General features: G+C 53.3%; 1 long non-coding RNA gene across 1 annotated transcript; it reads left to right on the top strand.

The window, feature by feature from the left end:
* The first annotated feature begins 1,395 nt into the window (after positions 1-1,395).
* LOC131819709 (uncharacterized) lies at positions 1,396-19,033 on the top strand. The gene is made up of 3 exons (XR_009349303.1): positions 1,396-1,693; positions 17,289-17,384; positions 17,785-19,033. It is a non-coding gene; the product is annotated as an uncharacterized LOC131819709 (long non-coding RNA).
* Positions 19,034-22,408: the final 3,375 nt, after the last annotated feature.

Below are 22,408 nucleotides of genomic sequence, written 5' to 3'. Positions count from 1 at the left end.
CACAAAAGTGGAGGTAGAGGAGTAGGGGTGCCTCCCCAGGGGGAAGAAGGAGAAGAGGGGTCTACCCGGCTCAGAGAGGGGTCTCTCCTGGCTGTGGTCCCTGGGATCCCCTTGATGGCATCCAGAGGCCCCACCGGGTTGGGAGATGTGTTTTCTGCGTGTGACACGTGTTGGCCAACAGAGGACAGCAAATACATTTTTTATGATCCTGGGAGGCTCAGTGCGGTCACGTTTGCTCGAAAAGAGGCTGGTCAATAGAGGGGACAAGTCATGTCTCAGTTATTTGGATCTTCTTGGGGCAAGAGGGGACACTTGTAGGATGATGGGGGGGGGGGCGTTCCTGGGCAAGGGATGCAGGTAGGGCAGATTTCAGGAAGGGCTGAGCTGTAGGGTAGGGTCCCTCTCACCGTGGGAACCTTATGGAGCTTATGCAAGGGGTGTCCCGCCAGGCGACAGATCTTCACCAGGTGAAGTTACCCTCAATGCCCTACCCCCCATTTCCAGCAGATCTCTCTGACGCTGCGGCTTGGAAAGCAGCACCAAAGGGACACTGGAGCGGGACAGGGGCAGGTGGGAGGAGGGGAGAAGCACAACTTTATGTTTTGGCCCGAAAGCGGGTTGGTATTTGGGGAGTTCTTGGGAACAGAGCATGTCCGTCCTGTTTCCAAAACTGGGGTTCCAAGGGACGCCGGTTATCACGGAGCAGGTTAGGATTAGGGTGGTGACCAGGCGCGGGGGCCCCTCTGGGTGCTGCCCCAACTTCCACTGTTTGTTCATGGGACGATGAAAATGGGAGGAAAGGCTAAAAGCGCCTGCTGGCACTGTCACCGCCTGTTCCCAAAAGAGGCTAGCCGATCTGGGGGCGAGTCTGAATCTTAAGTAGATGTGTCCCCATTCAGGCACCCTGCACCCCAGCCGAGGGATCCCTGGAGCGCATGTGGAGGACTCCTGCCCGCCCCCAGAAGGGAGGCCCAGCCCAGGCTCCCTCCTCCGGCCCACGGGGTGTTGGAAATGGGGAATCTCTCCCTCCCTCGTCCGTTCCCCCCCCACACCCCAGTTTGGAGAACCCCAGGTTCTGCCCCCACAGGTCGAGGCTGACGTCGCCGCCGCATTTCTAGGAATGCCCCTATCCGCTGACTATATTTGGCGAGGGTTTCTAGGAAGGTACCCCCCCCCCCGCCCCCGCCCCAGCCCCCACCCGGACAGGCGGGCGCGCGCCGCTTCCAGGCTCTCGCCCTCTCTCCGGGGCAGGGGAGGAGCCGCCCCGCCTGGGCCGCCGCCGCCTCCCCAGCGCCGCCAACCCCCGGCCGGCCCAGCCCCCGCCCCGGGCCGGCCGTAGGGCGTTGGGGGGGGGGGGAGAGCGGGGGAGGGGGGAGCGGGGGGGGGCGGGGGCGCGGCTTTGTGGCGGCAGCGGACGGTGGAGGCCGGGTGCAGCCCCGTCGGCTCCGTGCTCTCCGCAGAAAAGGATTTTCTACGCCCCCCGCCCATCACTTGGATCCTGTCTGGGGAGGGAGGGGTGGGATCTTTCTCTGGAAGTCACCCCCCACCCGCGGTGAAGGATTTGAGGCTGGGCTCCAATCGAGGCGGAGGCTGCAGGGCCCGCGGGCGCCCCCCACCCCGCGCACGCCTCCCGGGAGCCCAGGAAGGCGCAGCCCCGGGGGGCCCCCCTGCGCCCCCGGAGGAGGCAGCGGCGGTGAGTGTCCCCCCTCTTGCCTGCATGGCACCCTCCCCCCGCGCCGGGGCGGGGGCCGCGGCAGGTGGGTGCCCAGGCCCCCGAGCCCAGGGGGTGCGGGGCGGCCGCCTGTGGGGGGGGGGCGGGTGGGGACGCGAGCGGGGAGGTGGTGGCGGGGGCAGCGCCCGGCTCTCCGGGGACCCGGCGCTAGACGCTTGTCTGGGCTGCGACCCGCCGCCGCTGCCGCCCCCCGAGGCGGCGGGGCTGGGCTACCTCCCCGGCCCCCTCCCCGGCTCCCGAGAGGGGCGTGTTAGGCGAGGAGGTGGGATCGGGGCGAGGCAGCCCCCCCACCTCCCAATGCTGGGGCTTGGAAATTAATGGGCGGTTGGAAAGGCAGCCACCCCGCCCCCACCCCGGAAAGCCCGTGCGGGAAACTGACTCGCTGCGTGACCCCGATATCAATGCCGCGCCGAGAGCAGGCCGCCCGCTCGCCGGTCCGCGCCCGCCGCGCCCCGCCACTCCACGTGCGCCCCGCGGCCCTCGCTGGCTCGGCCCGGGCCCCGGGGACCGCCGGCAAAGCAGGGGAGGACAGTCCCCAGAGAGTTATCGCCTCCCCGAAGTAAAGTTGGCGGCCCCCACCCTCCCTCCCCCCGAGGAGCAGGCGGCCATAGCACGTTGGCTTAGCTTTTGATGGGCAGGAGCCCGGGGTGGTGGTGGTGGTGGTGGGGAACGACACATGCAACTAGGTTCCGGGGTGCAGACTGGGGTGCCAGGGCCCGAGACCACACCGTGTTGCTCTGACAAGAGTTAGGGTAGAAAAGGGTGGGGGGGGGGGAGAGACATTTTGATTTGGGGATGGGGGGAGTGGCTTTTCTGCTTCTCCCCTGCTTCCAGTCCCCACCGTGGGGAGCGTTGGAATGTGCCGCTCAGATCCTCTGAGGACACATCCATATTTATAATTTATTTTTAGGAGAAGTTGTGAAAAAGAGAGGGGGTTTAAAATGGGGAGAAAAGGGGGGGGGGTGGCCCTTTCGGAACCCAGAGGCTAATTGAGCTATTAAGGTGGAAATAATTTTCCCCCAATCTGGGCAAGCAGCAAATTTGACTTTAATGAGGGACAATTAAGGGCATAAATAACTAAACTTTAGCTGGCTGTGGGGGGTGGGGATTGGATGCGGCACCGAGGGCACTCCTTTTGCGCTTTGCTGAGGGACATTTCGGGGGCCCAGCCCTCACATCTTCCCAGGGAAAGCTTTTTGGGCCCAACTTGTGGGGCTGGGGGCAGGAGAGGGGAAAGATACTGGCTTTGGGGGTGGGCAAAAGACCAGCCCCCAACCCTCCCACCACCATCCTGGCGTTTCAGTGAGATCAACTGTCATCTCTATAGGCAAACCCAAGATTTCCTTTCATTATCCAGGATTCTCCAAAATCCTGCGTCCACGGGCCGCCTGCCCCAGGGCCGTGAGCTGTGGAAGGGAACACACTTCTTTCGAAAGGTTTTGGAGGCTGTGGTCCCAGAATCGGGGTTTTGAGGGCGAGATGAGTTTATGTTTTATCCAACTGGCCCACAAAGTCCCGCTTTTGGGGTCATTCTAAACATCGAGGGACTCAGGCCCAGCAGCCGCTGGAGAGAGAGCCAAGAGCTAACACCTCGAAGTTGCATGTCTAAAAGCTGATTGGAGAAGGTGGGGGGGCGGTTTGCTACTTTTGGTAAAAGTGAAAGGCTGTTGGGGGGGGGTGGATATTCTTGTGTGTGTGTGTATGCGTGTGTGTGCACACGCAATGTGTGGTCGCACACACCACTCAGTTTGTTGAACCTGCTAAGTTTTTAAGAGCCTCTCGCCTTGGGAGGCCAGAAAGAGAGAAGGGAATCGTACATTTTTTTCTTCCTTCAGTGGTTTAATGAGATGTCGTATAGGACAGGATTTGAACGGAATGAGTGCTGTCCCCCCTTGACACCCTCCAAATCAAACACCGTTGGAGCTCTGAATGGTAATGACGTTAGATTTGTCTTCAGGAGCACCCCTCTGCTGACTTCCAACACAGACTATTTCTTTGGTGCCTTGCTCTGAGCCATTTTTATAGGAAACTCAGGATCGTGTGTTCACGGGAGCTCTCTTAAGACAAGGGTGATGGGGCACAAATGCTCAGCCCGGAGTATTCACCTTATTAAGTTGTCTTAATTTACACACACACACACACACACACACACACAGCCTTGCCCTCCGGTTGTGACCTGTACAGACACCCACATACCTTAAGTTGATTTTACTTGCAAACCTGGATTTCAGTCGCATGTCCACAGCACCGAACAGGAAAGTGAGCTGTACCGGGAGAACTCTGGAACACAGGGTTCTTGATGGGAGCTTCTGTGTTTGTGACAGACAGGAGACATGTACACATAGATGATATTTGCACTCCGGGGCCTTGGCAAAAACAGTTCTTTACTTGCCGAGTTCTTTCTCTTTGTTAGGGGACACGATGAAACAGCACAATTTCCGAGAGTCCACCGTCCCAGCGTGGCTCATTGATGGGAAATTGTCACGTTGTGACACAAATTGTGTTTGTGCTTTGCTGAATCGTTGCCCCCCACCCCCCGCCACCCCAGAGAGCTGTCAGATCCTATTTGCTTTGCTAAATAAGGATATCTCGCCAAATTAGCCTGTAATGATACTTGTACAAATCCGGGGTTTTGCGTGAATTAACGAGGCCGGAACGAGGAACGTCGCGCCAAGACACTGAGCTCTCATCCAGGCGGTGAAGCCGTATGTTAACGTGCCTGGATGGCGAAGTGGGGAAAATCAGACAGAGTTTCGTGCGGGGTGTGAAGCGAGTCTGCTTTCCTGCGAGCGTTTGCAGTGGCACACGTAGCCGCCCCTGCCACGGCGCGTGTAACTCTGAATACATTTAGCGCAACTTTTCCCCCCTTCGGAGTCTGGAAACAGGCAGGGTGGCATGGGGAGAGGCTTGCAAATCAGGACTCTGCAGAGAGAAGTCTTCGGTGGTCTGGTACTTCCGCAGAGAATCACAGCTCCTTTGCTTATTCCTCCCTCTCCCTGCCTGCAGCGATAAGAAAACACACGTACACACACACGCGCACGCACACGCAGACACACACAGAAATTAACAAGGAACTGCTGAATGTGCTGAACGCATTTTGGCTTTTCTCTGTGTGAAATTTTCTCTGCTCTCCCCAGCCGGACCCCCCACCTCCTAGAGGTGTGGATTCCAAAAGAAAAAAAAAAATTAGGAACTTTGGATTTAGTTCTTAGTAATATACACGATCTGGCGAATCTTATCGAGACACAAATGTTTCGAAGGGGGGATCATAAGATCTAGAGGGGTTAGTGCAAGGAGAGAAATACTTAAGAATAAAACATGCGTTTATGACTCAAACCAATGAAAGGTGGGAAAGTCCCTACAAGGGAACACGCCCGTTTCTTGCTCCCTAGCACCACCCCCAACACACACACACACACACACACACACACACTCCACCTTATATTAAGAACAGAAAGCTGATTCTTGCCAGGTAAAGGTATGGCTTTCTAGTAGCAGATCAGCTCACCCTCTTTTCATTTTGATCGTGGAGTAAATACAGCTCATTTGTTGGGGACGGTTAAGGATAAAAATTAGCCAGATCATGGTTAAGGAAAACTCGGTCCTTAGAGTCACTTGCCAGAAAAAAAAAAAAAAAAAGTGCATACACCAACAAAATGAAACATGGTTCTGGAACTTTCTCTTTGCCCAGCATCCCAAACTCAGGAACATGTACAGTTTTTTTTTCCCCCTGTGCTGTTTATGTACAGAATGAGGGAAACAAAACCACCACACGACCGTGAGGTAAACCACCACCGACTGTATAGGCCGAGCAGCCACGCAGGTTTCTTGAGCAAAAGGATGGATGACATACAGAACTGGGAAGGAGTGAGCTTTGGGGTGCTGCCGCCTGCCTGAGCCCCCAGCCCTCGTCTGGTCTCCTGCCTGGCATCTGAGGGGGTAGGAGGCATGTCAGTATTTACAGTCAGAGCCCTCAAGTTGCGGATTGTGTATCATCTTCCTTCTATCAAGCATGTGCATTTAAGGAGCCACAGGGTAAACTTGTTTCTCGGGTGTCCCCTGACGGGCCGCACCGCTCCATGAAAGGGAGACACACACACGTAGGAAGTGAAATTGCTGTTGGTGTCACAGGAGAGCCATGTTAAAAATGCACCCGGAAGACGGGGACGATGGAGCCTTTTGTCCAGGATTTGCTTGGCCTCCGCAGGGCAGGGAGGTGTTGGCCGCCTTGTGCCTGAACTTAGCTGTGCAGCGTGGTGTGAAAGCTCTCAGAGGCGTGCAGAAAACTAGGCTCTCTTGTTGGAATCGTGCGTGAGATCAGTGCCCGGGCCTGTTGGCATCTCTGCCCGAGGCAGCCTGGACTGCGGCCAGCCCAGGCCCGAACGTTGCCTTAAAGGCACGAACCAGAGCCTAAAAGAGCCCTTGGACAGGTGCACCGGGTGGGGGGGTGTTTCTCCTCCGGCCGGCAGCATTTGTTGGCCAGAAGAGGGGTGTTTGGCTCCTGAGGGTGGCCTCCCCAGAGACTGCAGGGCTTAAACTGTCCCGTTTACCACGTGCTCTCTGGCAAGGGCAGAACCCCACTTCCCTAAGCAGAGCCTCCCAGATGCTGAGAGGGAAACAGATGAGGCTGTCCTAGGGGCTTGGGGCAAATTCTCCTGTGCGGGAGCAGATGGGAGTCTAGAAGGTTCAGGGGCAGAGCTGTGCTTTGGCAGGCCAGCTGGAAGTCCTCTCGGGGATCCTTGCATTTGGGGTGGGCCCAGGGGGCGTGACACGGGGCCAGCAGCATGTCCGCTACTGTGCGAGCCACCCGTGCAAGCTGCTGCCTTCCCCAGCCCTCTTCCGTCGGGCAGCGAGGAAGACCCAGGCTAGCAGGGTAAGGGTCGCAGCCCACAAGTGGGGAGAAAGCGTCAGAGGCCCGTCACAGGGCCTGCTGGGCAGATGAGGGGACCCCGAGCCGGCCTGGCGAGGAGGGGGTGAGGGAGCAGCCGAGAGAGAACCGGGTGGGCATCCTGGAGTGGAACTTGCAGGAAAGAAGCCAGCTCAGGCGTGTTGCACCCAAGTCAGCCAGTCCCACGGGACACCCACTTGGCCTTGTGGGTTCCTGATGGTATCTTACAATGGCATTCGAAGGTCCAGACCAGGCACTCGCAGGCCATGCCATATTTAGCCTCTGTTTCACCCAGAGAGTATTTTAGGTGCTGCTTGAAAGAAGAGATCCGGGCCGGGCCGCCAGCTGTCACATGGCGAGTGTGGAGTCGCGCCCCCTTGCCGGCCTGGCCCCAACGGCCGGGTGCTCACCCGCACAGATGCCCCGCGTCCCTGCCAGAGCTCAGGGGCCGCGCAACAGGTGCCCAGAAGCCCGCGAGCACTCGGGGAGCGGGTTCTGGGCCGGGAAGGCTTTGAGTCCCAGGAAGGCTTTGCATCCTATTCTCGTTCAGTGGCGATAAGTGAGGTGGCCTCCATTCCCAGGGCTCACAGAGGCTGTTTTCAGCCCCTCTCTCCTCTCGATGGCCCAGTGTGATAGGTCAGCTTGCTGAGCAAGCAGCCTCCTGCTCGGGTGTCAGCAACCAGGGAAAGGTTAACCCTTTCGGGGCCCGGGGGTGCCAGCCGGCATAGGGGAGCGGCACCCACAGAGAGCTTGCTGGCTGCCAGCCCCAGGGAAGCCAGTGCGCTGGGCTTCTTAGTCCTCGACCTCTAGTAGTCAGACCTGAGAGATGGTGTCCTGGACCTCAGCAGGACTTCCCCTCTGTCTGTACCTGCTTCTGCCCCATCAGCCATGTATGGCCATAGAAACCACTGCTCCCCTGTCCGGGTCTTTCCCCCTGGGTTTCCACATTGACTTTTTTTCCACGTTCCACATGAGGAGGTACTGACCCATGCATGGCTCCCTTAGATTGGGAAGGAGAGTTCTAGAGGAATCCATCAGGGTCTTGGGGAAATGTCACGGGCGAATAGTGGAAGTGGCCTGATGCTTCAGGGTCAGTCTGTGTCACAGACTGATGCTTCTGCTTCTAACCGGCTCTGGGATCCCTGATCTTGGTGTTCCGGGCACAGAGGAGGCACATCTGTTTTCGAAGCCACTGCACGGCGACCTGTGTAGCCGATTATCAGCCGTGGATCATCAGTCTTTTTGGGGAGCTGGGAAGGGCCGGCCATGTACCCTGAAAGCTCTGGCTTTTTGAACGTTTGCACTAACTTCGTACATTTTTTTCCTTTTTAGTTTGGCTCTTGGTGCTCCGAGAGCCACCACTTCCTGCCCAGCTGGTTTGTTACCGCAGGGAAAATGAGGGACTTTTGGGGGCAGATGTGTTTCCGTTCCACTATCATAATGCCCCTAAAAATCCTTATTGCTCTTGCAGTATTCCTCGGGGTCCCTGGGCCAGCTGGGAAGACGGCATCTCGGAGGTCCTCCAGCGACTAAAAGAAGAGAAAGACATTCCCCCCCAAGCTCTCCCTGCACACACAATGTCCCCTACACTCACCCAGGGCGCATGACGGGTTCCTGCCCCAGGCACGGCCACGAGAAGGAAAAAGGCACCATCACAGACACTGGTTGCTAATCGCGCTTTTTTTGCCCTCCAGGGGCAGAGTGTTGGAGGTCAGGCCCGGGAAACGGCCGCTGTGGGGACTGGGCGCCGCCTCTGGGTAGGGGGAGAAAGGTGGAAAAGGAGCAAGTGCTACCAGTTTGACCAGGCGGGTGACGCAACGCTCACCGTTCAGCCTGGTCCTTCCAGCCGGGCCTCTGGGATCTTCACCTTGGCAAGGGGCCCTGGCCAGCCCTGGCGTTCTCCCCATCCCAATCCCTGAGCCAGGCTGTGTTCCCATTTTCTGCCTCAGTTTCCCTCTCTGCCACGGGAGGGGCCATACTCCAGGCTCTGGCCTCGAATCGTTGGCGGTTGCCACCCACTGCTGGAGTGAGCTCGGGCTGTATGAGCCCCGAAGGTGCTTTGAAAATGGGGACGTTAGAGCCTTCACCGGGGAAGGTGTTAGTCCTGGTGTTTCCTAACGCGTGCCTTACAGGCTGAGGTGGCTGGAGGAGGGGAGAGCGCAGCCCCGCAGCGTGCACGTGTTTCTGGAATCAGCCTGCTTGCGCCTGGGACGCCCGCTGTGTTACCCCAGGCCAATGGCTCAACCTCTCTGAGCGGCTGTCTCCTTCTGTGTGAAACCCACAGGTTAGAATAGCCGCCTCCCAGGTCCGATGCGCAGACCTACCCAGCGACCGGAAGGGGCAGCCGGTTCCACGTGCCATTTCCTCTCCTTGGTATTTATTTCCCTGTACGGCTGATTTCTGTTGGCAGCAAGCACTTGGGTTCAGTTGAGCGTAGCGGATAGAAGGACCCCTTTTCTGTAGCAGCTTACGTAAGTGAAAGAGAGTACGTGGCTTGGAAGAAAAATACTAAGCAAAGTATAGTAGAGGTGGCCTAAAGATGGGGCAGAAGTCGAGATGGTCAAGTTTCCTAGGCCCCCTTAATTACGCATTCGTGTGTGTCTCAGTGATTCTTGGCACCCACATAGTTGGATTGCCAGTTCAAATCTGTGGCGGGCTCCGCCCATGGCAGCCTGGGTGTCACAGGTCCTCCCTTCTCAAAGCTGCCCCCCTCCCCCGCCGCACACCCACGCCAATGACATCACGTCCCACCCTACCCCCCGACCCGCCGTAACTCAGATCCGTCTCTCGCCAATAGGATCGTCAAGACCCAGAGCCCTTCCTCCTCCCCACGACACCTCTCTGGGCCTTGGTTTCTCAGTGGGATGGGAAGAATAAATCCTGTGTCCCAGATCGAGAAAGTCACAGGGCTCCATCTGGCAGCTACTGCGGTTCACAAATGGCACCCGTGGCCCTGGGACAGGGCAGGAGCCACAGCAGTGCCCTCAGCCCAGAGGGACACTCCTTCGACAGGCCACCCCGCGCCAGGCCCGGGCACCAGCTCTCTGCCCACCCTCCTGGGAGGGTGGCTTTACAGGGAAACAGCAAGGGCTCGGTCGCAGCCAGCAGGGGCGGACTCTGGTTTCACTTTCTGCTGTGTCATGGGGTGGGGGGTGGCATCGGGGCCCAGCTGGCCAGCTGGGGCAGGCACCAAGAGCCTGGCGGACAGCTGCTGGCCCAGCTGCCCGAGCACAACCCATGCCCCCGCCCCGTGCTGGCCAGGATGGGGGCTGGGTCTTCAGGCACCCCTTCCATGCCTCTCTCCCACTCAGTGGGGAGAACCCCAGGTGGAAAAGCCAGAAGAGAATGAGACGGTTTCTTTAGCTACGGGATCTTCTGGAACAAATTCTTAAGCCACACAGTCCTGAAATTCTGAGAATTACAACTATCGATTCCGGATCAGAATGCCCCAGCTAGACGCTTCCTGCCACCCTTCATGAGCTCGGGGCTGTGAAGGGCCTGCTGTGTGCAGAGCACCAGGCCAGGGGCTCAGAGCCCAGCCGGGAGCAAGACAGCCCCTGTCCTCACGGGAATCCCCCCTTGAGTCAGGAGACAGACGAAAGAGAAGGCAAAGAAAGAACCCCACATTAGGGAGGAAATTTCACACCCTAGGCTTTGGTGTTAGGGTCTCGGGGAAGGGGCGTGCACCCCTGCCTGTGTGCGCACTCAGGGGTGTCTCAGTCACTTGCTGACTCCTGGGACACACAGGTGGGTTAAGAACACACAGACCAGGGGCCAGATGTCCTGGATTGAATCTGGACATTTTTGAATCCAGATTCTTCCATTGACTGGTATGTGACCTCAGGCAAGCTCCCTCTCCTCTCTGGGCTCTGCTGCCCCGTCCAGAGGTGCTAGAATAATAGAACCCACATGGCAGGGCTGCGGTGAGGAGGTCATAAACGCACGTCCCTGAAGAGCTCCCATTGAGCATGCGCTGCCCAAGGCATAACCGTTTTCTAAGAGTAACAAACAGGGACTGTTCTCATAGGCACTTGACATACCTCGTGTACCTTTACAGCCGTAAGCAGCCCTTAAATGGGCCTTAACGGGTCCTTGTTCAGACGAGAAAACCGAGGTGCAGGGAGGCTCCCAGCTGACAGGGTCTGACCCCACGTTGTGAGCCTGGTCCTGGCTTGAGTGACCTGATGTCGTCACCTGAACATTTTTAGTAATTTTGGCACAAGGGACCCAGGTTTTCATTTTGCGAACTAGGGAGCCAGCCCTGCCCAGATCTGATTTATGCCCCCAAAGCAGTCCCTCTGAGCGCCTACCATCCACAGAACCTACAGCCGGGTGCAGAGTGATTTTCCATCAGTGCAGGGTTTGGTATGGGATGGAAATCCTGGGGACAACAGGAAGATCATTTCCAGGGCTGAATCGCCCAGAGACTTCTTGGTTTGCTTTTTGCCCCTCTGAGAAGTCAAGGGGGCAACAGCCAAGGGCAGCCACTGTCATTCGTTCACGGGTATATTCCTAGGACCCAGCGCATATTAGCTGTTCAGTTAACGTCTGTGAAGCGAAGCGAATGAATGAGGAGGCTGCTGTAGTTGCTGATCCAAACAGATTGATAGGACGCCTCCCAGAAAAGCAGATCGTCAGGGGTGCAGTGTGAGCCCTGGCTGCCACAGCAGGCTTCTGGGTAGGCCCTGAAGGGGGTGGGGATGTGCATCTCATTCCCCCCCCCACCCTCCCCCTCCGGCCCCGACCCCACCTGCTAACACTCTGCAGGAGGGTGCTGTTGAACGGCTTCTGCTGGGGAGCTCAGAGACAGCATGGATATTTAGAGACATGTGGGCCCAGATTCCCTAGCACCTGTTATTGGAGAAGATGCAGACAGAGTTCAGTTAAAAAAAAAAAAAAATACTCAGGTTTTAGTTCTGGACAGGTGCAAATTCCATCTGCAAGGGGGTAATGTCCTGGGCTACTAAATGAGAATCTTCCTCTGAGATTAGAGGCCTTTCATACTCTCAAAGCTCCAAATTATAGATACTACTGAGAAACAGAGAATCATCTCAAAAGCCTTTAAGATATCTCAAACAATAATAAACATTTGTGTGTTTTCACCAACTGTTTTCACAGGCACGATCTCCACTGTGTCTGATAACCCTATAAAGTTCTTTTCTAAATAACAACCATTAGCATATACTGAGTGCTTTATACGTAGTAAGCACTTAACACACATAAAGTCATTGCCCAGGCAACATATAAGGGAGACACTGTTAGCGCCTTCAGCTTGCTGATGAGGAAGCACCTAATTAGAGAAACTGACCTGTCCAAGGTCACACAGCTCCTGTGATAAGCTGGGGTTCAATCCTGGATCTTGGATCTCAGGGACCAGCAGACTTTCCCTCTAAAGGGCCAGATACTAAATATTCTCAGCTTTGCAGGCCATATGGTGTGTGTCACAGCTACTCTACTCTGCCATTATAACAAAAAAAAAAAAAAAAAAAAAAAAACCAGACAGCACAGAAATGAACGGATATGGCTGTGTATTCCAATAAAACTTCATTTACAAAAACAAGACATGGGCCGAATGGGGCCCACAGGCTGTAATTGGCCCAACCCTGAAAAACTTGCCTCTGGTTTGGCCCCTGGCAATGTTCTCTCCCATCCTCTCTCTCCTCCCTGTGAAGTGACTAAGCTATTTTAGGTGAGAGACCCCTAGCTCTGGAGACATTGAATTGGCCTCGCTATTCTTGAGGAAATTATGAAGCTCTTGGAATTTATAACTATTAGGAATTATTAGTGACTGCCAGAGTAGGACACCATGGGGATCCGAAACTTGTAATTTTAATAGCTGTGACTGAGTAACTTTTAAAGAGGAAAGGGTTATAGTTTAGAAAGATACCTCAGGGGGCACCTCGGTGGCTCAGTGGGTTAAGCCGCTGCCTTCGGCTCAGGTCATGATCTCAGGGTCCTGGGATCGAGTCCCGCATCGGGCTCTCTGCTCAGCAGGGAGCCTGCTTCCTCCTCTCTCTCTGCCTGCCTCTCTGCCTATTTGTGATTTCTCTCTGTCAAATAAATAAATAAAATCTTTAAAAAAAAAAAAAAAGATAGATACCTCAGTGGGACGCCTTGGCTGTGGAAGGAACGTCTCCTCAGAGAAGGCAGTTCTCTGAAGTCTGTGAGAATGGAAATAGAATGAAAAACCTCTTAAGGCCTAAGAAGATAACTGAAAGGCAGGATAGCGGGTGTGTGTGTGTGTGTGTGTGTGCACGCGCAGAGAGAGGGTACGGGAGAGGGGGCATTTCCCAAAAGGCTGTGTAATTTGCACAATGAAAATATGGGGCCCTTTGTTCAAAAAAGTATTCAGAAGTTGACGATGGCAACGGCAGAGCATTAAACCAAACGCAGGTCCTGTGCGACCGTATGTGTCACTGCCCATGAGGCCCTCAGAAGGATGCCCGAGCAGAACTAATTCATGAGACAACAGGAACGTAAGCCTTGGTGCCTAGGAGAGACGCAAGCACTCCTGACCCCCAATTCCTGAAAGATTTCCAAGAGAAGTTGGGTCTCCCCTGTGGGAGACCCTGGCATAAGGGACAGAGTTCAAGCCCATTCCATTTGAATCTCCAAAGAGAAGATGACCCCGGCTGACATGTGGGTCATAAGTTCTTTAAAAAAAAAAAAAAAAAAAATTGGCTGTTTGCCTTAAGCCTTCTCCCCAAGAGCCTGGGGTTGTTTTCCGTGGCTGCACCATTTTGTCCCGGACTCGGAGTGTCCTCTGATCTCATGGCAGATGACGGGGCTGTGGTCTTCAGAACAGAGGCCCACTGGTCAGCAAACCATCCAGCGGCAGGACTGCTAGGACACGTTTGTAAGGCAGGCGGTCAATGAGGCAGACACTGGCAGCCCATCGTGGCACCCAGTCCCTCTCGGCTCAGACAGAATTCCATTAGCCTTCTCAAGGACAGCCTCCACCAACCGAAGGAACCTTATTTCCTGTGCTGATCGAGTCTCCTCTCAAGAATGTCTACTTTCTTACTCAAGAAGACACCAGAAATTCAGAGCCCCCCGAGGGTGGGTGATGCCCAGCGATGGACTTCTATAAAGAGAGCCTTGTCGTGGAGGGGTATGTACAACACGACCGGGGAAGGGGTCCGCGGAGGATAGAGGGCCTCCTTGATAGACCAGAGGAGGACCTGGTACCTCCTCCTGTTGTCTGCGGCAAGTTCAGCGCGTGAAGGGATGTGCGTTCGCTGCTCAGTTGCCTCCCAACGCCACAGAAGGGGCACGAACGGAGCCAAGGCAGCGCAGCCCTCCACAAGACAGGCGCAGTTCCCACCCTTAGCAGAAGCAGCAATCGTCAGCCAAAGAGGAGGAGAAAAAAAAATTATTATTTATTTATTTTTTTAAATTTGCTCACAACAACCTAATGACGGGAGCCAGAAGAGAACTACAACAGGTCTGAGGTTGAAAACCTGCGGGCAGCAGCTTGGGGTTTGGGAGACGGTACAGCGGGATCTTAAAGCGTCAGACTCGAGATCGAGATCATTCTCTGCCAAGTAAATGTAGAAGCACAGCCAGAAGATGACTCTGGAGGTGTTAGATGGCTCTGGGTTGTTTCTTTTTTTATTTTATTTTATTTATTTATTTGACAGAGAGAGATCACAAGTAGGCAGAGAGGCAGGCAGAGAGAGAGAGGAGGAAGCAGGCTCCCCGCTGAGCAGAGAGCCCGATGCGGGACTCGATCCCAGGACCCTGAGATCATAACCTGAGCGGAAGGCAGCGGCTTAACCCACTGAGCCACCCAGGCGCCCTGGGTTGTTTCTTTTTGTTTGTTATTTGTGGGGTTTTCTTGCAGGCACCTGCTCTCCCTCCCACCCCCACCCCCACCCCCACCCCCACCCCCACCCCCACCCCCACTTCTGCTGAAACACCTGACACTGGTGGGAATCCAGCCAAAGATGGCCGCTGGCCACACCCATCCTTCCACCACGTGGTCCAAACATGGACACGTGACAAACAGGACCCAGCCCAGCAGCCCACTTCCGGGCCGGACCACAGTAATTGGTCCAAGTGTGGTCATGTGACCTAAGCATGGCCAATCGGGGCTTGTCCCTCCTGGAGCGGGTGGGAAGTTTGCTTTATTAGCTCGGCTCTCTAGCATCTGGTGGTAACCCGTGGCCCCAGAGACCGAGGTCCACAAGCCAAGAGGGAGAGAGGAGAGGTGGGATTGGGGTGGGGAGGATGGAGGGAGGTTGGCGCCAAGTTCTGACCCCGTAGCCTTACAGGTGCCGGATGCAGGAGCCGCTCAGCCCTCCCTGCCCATCCCAGCTAGCGGAGTGATGACTCCGCCATAGTCCCTCAGATGGACCCTGGTTTCTCAGCAGACCCCAGTTTAGGACGGGGGGGACCATGTCCTCTTCGTGGGCTATGTGACACTAAAAGGGGTAGGTTCTCCTCAGAACTCCTGGTCCCCAGGTGGGCCTGCTGCCCTTGAGAATGGAAGAATCCCCAGGCCCAGGTCCGTGTGCTACCCCGTCCACCATTCATTTCCCCCCGAGTCGGAGCTGGAACTTGGACTCAGGCCCTTCTCCTGCTCGCCTCGGCCTCCCCAGCCTCACCCCCCGGCATACCCCCACCTCTCCTCTCCACCAGGGACCGTGCATGTGGCTTATCCTGGCCAAAGCTCTCATCCCTACCACGTTAACATTTGTGTTTTCACAAATGAAAACCTGTTCATGCCTGTTTTCCCCGCCGTGAGTGAGGATCTTGGCATGGAGACCCTGGACATCTTTGCGCCCCCCAGCTGCTGGCGCAGAGTAGGCGGACAACAAGCATGGAAAGAAGGGACGTACGGAAGGAAGAGGAGGGGACAAGACGAGTGCATTCCTGCTGATTCCTGGTCCCACCAGTGGGGCCCTGGCAGGGTCACGTTCTGTGCTGGCATCCCCTGCTCAGAGGTCTCCCTCCGAGTGGACACACAGCCCCTACCCTCCAGCGACCCCTCCCTATTCTGTCTGGGGCCTTCTTGGCTCCTGTCTTCCATGTTTTCTTTCTTCAGCCCTTGCCACCACCACGGGTCCTTCTCTGTGTGCCGTTTATCTTAGTTACGATCGCTCCTCTCCTGCGGGCATGTCAGCATCAGCTGGTCAGGCATCTCTGTTTGGTTCCATGCTGTCCCCTCGGGACCTGGACCGGTGCTTGCCCCCCACTAGATGCTCAGGAAATATCCATTTGTGGGGTGCATGAATGCATTCTCTGTGTTCCCCCAAACACACAGGACCAGCAGACTTGTCTCTTAAAGTACCTATGTGCTTTGCACATTTTATAGGGGTTACAAACGTCAGGTGATGCGTTCGTTTCCTAGGGCTGCCCTAACAAATGGACACAAACCAAGAGGCTTAAAACGGCAGAAAGGATTTCACTGTCCTGGAGGCTTGAAGTCCATAACCCCGCAAGGCTACACTCCCACCAGGTGTTTCAGGGGGAGAGCTGTACCTTGCGTCTTCTTGCTTCCGGTGGCTCCTTGGGTGGCTCCTGTGGTCCTTGACTTGTGCCCACATCGCTCCAATTTCTGCCTGGCTCTTCATACACTTCTGTGTCTGACTCTGCGTCTCTCTTCCAAGGATGTGTGGAGTGACCATCTGGATTATCCAGGATAACCTCATCTCAAGATCCTTTACTTAAGCCCATTTTCTGCCACATAAGTTCAAATTCACAGGTTCCAGGGACTGGAAAGTAGGCATCTCTAAGTGTCTCTCTGGGACCACCGTGTAACCCACGCCAGGTTATTTGAATAAAGAAACCAGAAAAACTGGGGTGCCTGGGTGGCTCAGTAGGTTAAGCATCGGACTTCGGCTCAGATTGGGATCTCAGGATCCTGGGATGGAGCCCTGCATTGAGCTCCCTGCTCAGCGTGGAGTCTGCTTCTCCCTGTGCCTCTCCCCTTCCCTCCTGGCTTATGCTTTCTCTCTCTCTCTCTCTCACTCTCTCTCTCAAATAAAATCTTTAAAAAAACGAAAAAGAGTCTAAGAGTCTCTCTCTCCCTCTACCCCTCCCTCCCTCTCTCAGGGAAAAAAAAAAAAAAAAGGAAAAAGAAACAGAAAAGCAAGGATTCCCATAACCCCTCCATTGGCCTGACAGATACGTAAGGAGAAGAGTATTATTTTATATTGCTCCAGAGTATGGAAATTGTTTTTAAAAACACGATTTCAGGTTATTGAGTTGCCCCAAGTTTTTAAAAATAAAACCATGCTGGTGGTAAGAAAAACAGTTCAGAAGAGAATAGTGTGGGAAATGCAGAACACCCACCCCTTCGCGGTGTATCGCGAATTCCGCTTTCTGAAGGGTAACCGCTGCATGCACTTTGTATAATCTCCATACATTTTCGAAGCATGTTCACGTGTGTTCACTTTTTTTGCCCGTGACATGAAGCAAGCCGGGGGCGTTCCAATACATCCTGAAGATGTGACAGCCCTCAGACCCACCTCGTTCTTTCTAATGACTTCTGGCATTGCACTATACTTAACCTGTCCCCTACCGGCCAGCATTTCAGTGAACACCAGGATTTTGGCCATTATAACATATACTCTCTTTGGCATGTGTCCAAGTATACTCATAGGGTACATTCCTAGAAGCAGAATATCTCTGTCTAGAGGATACATGCCTTTTTAATTTCTGCAGCTCCTGTCCAGTGCCCATCAAGAATTCGTGGGTAGGGGAACCCGTTTCCATGCCCTTGCCCACCCCAGGAAGGACGCGGAGAAAAGTCCAAATGAGGTAAACAGACTTGCCAGACCTGGGTGGGGGTGGGGGTGGGGGTGGACGTGGCCCCCCTCTGAGGTGATAAGCTGTTCAGAGTCCTCCTCAGCTTGGGTTTTATAAACAAAGGCCGAGTTTGGGGAGGTGAGCCAGAACCGTGCAGCGGGAAGCGTTGTGCAAGTCAGTATTTATTTCTTTAGTGCAGTTAGAACTTAAATATGGTCAAAACATATTCTTCTTTTAATTTACACAAACAAATATGTTCCCCGGCTGACACCTCCAGTGCCAAGTTTCTAGGGGAAATGAAATTCTACTGTGAGATTATAAACCACTAGGGAGAAGAGAATAGAAAAGCTGCCTTGAGTTTGCTTCTTGCGTCCAGAAACGGGCTGCTGAGAGGTGTCTCTTTCTGTGTTAGTTTCAGATCAACCTGCCAGTAATTTTAGCAAGTGAGCCATGGAGCGCATAAAGGCCAGAAGATGGAAAACACTCCAGGGTTGATAAAAGGAGTTCTGCGCGGCTCAGAATCGTCCCTCCTCTAGGCCCACCGAGATCTATCCGGAGAGGGTCTGATGGATGGAGGAAAAAGAAATGAGACGACGTGGAGTCTCCCTTCAAGGGCTGTGCTCATATAAAACCGAACAACTTGAAATTGTTCCAAGAGGGGATTAAAGCAACATGTTATTTTGAGTGATTGCTTAATTTATTGAGCTGCGGCTAGATCTGTAACAAAATACAACCCCTGCAACTGGTAACCTCCTGATGCAATTGAACTTCTGCAATTAAGGACTATTTTCCAAGAGTTTCTCTGGAATGGCTTAGAATCTTCAGCCTCTGTGGTGGGGTGCTTCTGATCACTCAACTTCTGGGCAAGTTTTGGTGGTGGTGGTGGTAGTGTGTGTGTGTGTGTGTGTGTGTGTGTGTGTGTGTTGTGTTTTTTTGTTTTTTGGTCCAAGAGCGACAGGCTGATGTCAATAAGGAAAGGAAGCAGTGTTTATTGACTGCCTTGTGTTCACCATGTGCTTAATAGACATTATCTCTAATCCTGACAACGGCCCAAAGAAGTAACTCTGATTAGTCCCTATTTTACAGATATGAAGCTTGTAGCTATTAAGTCATTTTCCAGAGTGACGCTGTCCAAGACTGGAGCTACTAGTCTTATGTGGCTATTTTTGTGTGAATTAGCTAAGGGTTAAAAAAATCTGAACATTCACTTCCTGGGTTGCACCAGCAACTAGTTTAATGGGCTAGTGACTACCACATTGCACAGCAATGACACAGCAAGAGACAGAGACTGCACAGCACAGAGAGACTTTCAATTACGGCAGAAAGTTTGAGGGATCGCTCTATCAGTGATCTGAAAGGCAGCACAGCAAGAGACAGAGACTGTTTCGATTATGGCAGAAAGTTCGAGGGATTGCTCTATCAGTGATCTGAGAGGCAGGAGCTGGGAGTGCCAGGATTCAAACCCAAGCTGCTTCGAAGGCAGCACCATTCTGTATCATCCCTGGCTTCCTTCTAATCTCCCTTTGGCCAAGAAGCAGGGACTAGAGCAGTGATTCTAAGCCCTGAATGCACATTAAAATAACCCAGACTGCTTTAACAAATAATACTGATGGAAGGGTCCTGGCCCCAGGATTCTAACTTAATTGTGATTGGGAGGATTTTTAAAAAAATATTTTATTTACTTGATAGACAGAGATCACAAGTAGGCAGAGAGGCAGGCAGAGAGAGGGAGAGGAGGATGCAGGCTCCCTGACGAGCAGAGAGCCAGATGCGGAACTCGATCCCAGGACCCTGGGATCATGACCTGAGCTGAAGGCAGAGGCTTAACCCACTGAGCCACGCAGGCGCCCTGTGGGAGGATTTTTTTTTTAAGTCCTCATGTGATTCAAGTGTGCAGGCAGGATTGGAAGCCGCTAGACGAGAGGATCCACACATGGGATAGGGGAAGGAGCTGGTTCATCTGCCATGAGAATGTGGCCTCTCATGGACCCAGAAGCAGACATCCTCCAGACTCATCTCTAAGTGTCCTCCTTAGAGAGCTCAGGTTCACATCTGAGGGGACAGACTGAAGTGCTTTCTCCCATGCTGCCTGCTCGAGGGGACACACAAAGAGCTCTGCTTTTAGAAGCACACTTTGTCACACTGTTGGAGAAGGAAGGAGTCGCAAATGCAAAATCAGACAGAGTGAAAACCCCGTAGCCCCAGATTTGAATTGAAAGTATCAGGGTGAAGTCCTGCTAGATTTTGCCTGACAAAATGAAGCATATTTTTCCGACCACGTCTCCGGAAAAGGTGAGAAAGAATGAGCAGTCCGGCAGCTACCTAAGCACCCCTGGCACCCACATTATGGTCTCTAAACACCGCTTTTAACCAGAAATCAGGACTCTGTGGAGGTATGGTTGATTCCAGGTGTGATGCAGGAAATGGACAGGTGAGCCTGAAATATCTGGTCACCCAGGTCACATGGAGCTGTCAGAGACTTCTGGGGCCATGTCAAAAAGGATGCAGAGGATAGTGTGAAGAGGCTCCCACTAGCCAAAGATGGGACAATTCGAGTTACCTCAAGGTATTCAAACATGTTGTATATATCCACATCTATGAGGTCACCAAGATACTCAAACCTAAGTTACCAAGATACAGGGGCACCTGTGTGGTTCAGTCAGTCAGGCATCTGCCTTCAGCTCAGGTCATGATCCCAAGGTCCTGAGATTGAGCCCCGCATCGGGCTCCCTGCTCAGCAGGGAGTCTGCTTCTCCCGCTCCCTCTGCCCCTTCCCCCCAGTTGTGTGCAAGCTCTCTCCTCTCTTTCTCTCCCTCTCCCAAATGAATAAACTTTAAAAAAAGAAAAGTAGAAAAACATAAACTCATTTGTTACCTCTCAGGATGCTGAGAAAATAACTCATTATTTTGACAACTGTCAAAGGGAAAGAACCAAGCAATTATCCTTTCTAGTATGAATAATAGCTTGCAGTAACCCAGTAGTTGGTAAGGGCAAGCTTCCCTTTATGGAAGTATTCCAGCTAACAATCAAAGACAGAAGAATAGGACTAGTATGCCATGATTTTGCAACCCAGTCATCATCAATGGCTACTAATGTCAAAGAGAGGGACAGTGAAACATTATAGGCCTTCAAATGGAAATACTAAACAGCCACTGCAAGGTTATACAAACACACACACACCCCAAACATGAATCTAAGTGAGCTTTAGATCTAGCTGATTTATAAGAATTCTAGCTAGGAGAGAAACACAGGTAATAGCAACATGGGGATACGAAAAACAAAACTCAGTCTGTAGGATGTGCCACAGAGCAATCAACCCAGTTTTTTCAACAAGGAAATTGCAAGAGAAGAAAAAGGGAGGACGTGAGTCCCCACAGGTTAAGGGAGACATAAGAGATACATCCACCAATCACAATGTATGAACCTTATATGGGTCCCGATTCTAACCACTGGAAAGAAAACATTTAGGGGACAACCAGAGGAACTGAACACTGGATATTTGCTAAAATTAAGGAACTACCTTTAGTTGTGGGAGCAATGATGGTGGTTAAAAAACAAAAAACAAAACAAAAAAAAAAACCTCTTTTTTTTTTTTTTAGTGATATGCAAAAATATCTGCAGAAGAAATGGTTGATGTCCAGAATGTGCTTCAAAGTATGTGGGATGAGGGGCGAAGGGAAGGGGGTAGAGAGAGAACAAGATTAGCTAAGAGCTGGGGATTGTGGAAGGCAGGTGATGGGTAGCTGGGGTTCACTGTAGTGTATACTCTTGTATGTGCTTGAAGTTTTTCAGGATAAAAATAAGAATGCCAGCCTTTTCCTTCCCTTCTCTCGAGGGCATCGGCTTGGTCTGCCCACCCACTGCTGGAAGCTCGGGGGCAAGCCTGGGTAGCCAACTAGAGGTACATCTCAGCATGCACACATGTACACACACACACACACACACACACACACACACACACACAGACACGCAGCCATCTCCATGGCAACCAGCGATGTGAGAAAACAACCTCCACAAGGCTCCTGTCCACATGAGGATCAGGCCAGGCTGCCGGTGCCATGCCGGGCCACCGTAGCTGCTCCCCTCACAGAATTCTTAGATCTTCACAGGGGGCTCCCCCTCCCCACATCTGTCTACTTGAATCCCTTCTCTATCACTCCTGCCCCCCTCGAAGTGCCCCCCGAGGATGTTGAGTTCAATTCGCAGACAGAACAGGACCTTGAATCGCATCCAGATGTAAATTTTGATTTGACCACTTAATGGCAGGACCTTCAACTTCCCCGAGCCTTGATCTTCTCACCTGTGCAATGGGTATAATGTGATCTCAACTAACTCAAGAAATTTCTATTATTGGGGGGACGGGGCCAAAAGGACCTAGTCTCCACCTCATGGAGCCAGACACTTGGCGGTAAAAGGCAATCTTAACAGAGTGTATATGCTGTAAATATAAAGTGCATGCCATGAAACTTGAAATGTAAATGTGCTTAGTCACATCCACATTGTTTTGAAAACGGGCAGTCACTATTTAATGAAAATTTGAACTCCCAGCTTTACTTTTAATGAACCAGAGTATCCAGCTATGCCAAACACAGAATAATTTCCCTGAACTCTGGTGCTCACACTATCATGAGTTAAGTACTAGAGGGACAGAGAGGCAAGGTAGCTTGCCCAAGGCTACACTGTGGGTATGGGGCCCTGTCCTCAGTGCTCAGTCCTCTAGGCACTGATGAAACTTTGAAATTCAGCAGCCGAGCCCAGAAATCAGTCAGGGCTGCCACGAGACCAACAGGCTCTCCAGCTCAAACTCTATTTGTGCAAATGAGCAAACAGTGGTCCAGAAAGGCCACGTAACTTCCTTCTGGCCACACAGCCACACAGCCAAGTAGCTGCTAAGCCTATGTCTAAGCTGCTTGGGGAGAAGATGTAGGGAAGCGTCCCACAGCGAGAGAAACAGGCTTTTGGCCCCACTTAATCCTGTCCCGGAGTCGGGGGACCAACCATCCTGGGGGTTCCAGGGAACCGGGACTTCAGAGGGC

The sequence above is a fragment of the Mustela lutreola genome, chromosome 17 (assembly GCF_030435805.1).
Source record: "Mustela lutreola isolate mMusLut2 chromosome 17, mMusLut2.pri, whole genome shotgun sequence".
Lineage (NCBI taxonomy): Eukaryota > Metazoa > Chordata > Mammalia > Carnivora > Mustelidae > Mustela > Mustela lutreola.
Note: the sequence above shows the minus strand (reverse complement) of the source record. Positions and strands in the feature narration are given on the sequence as shown.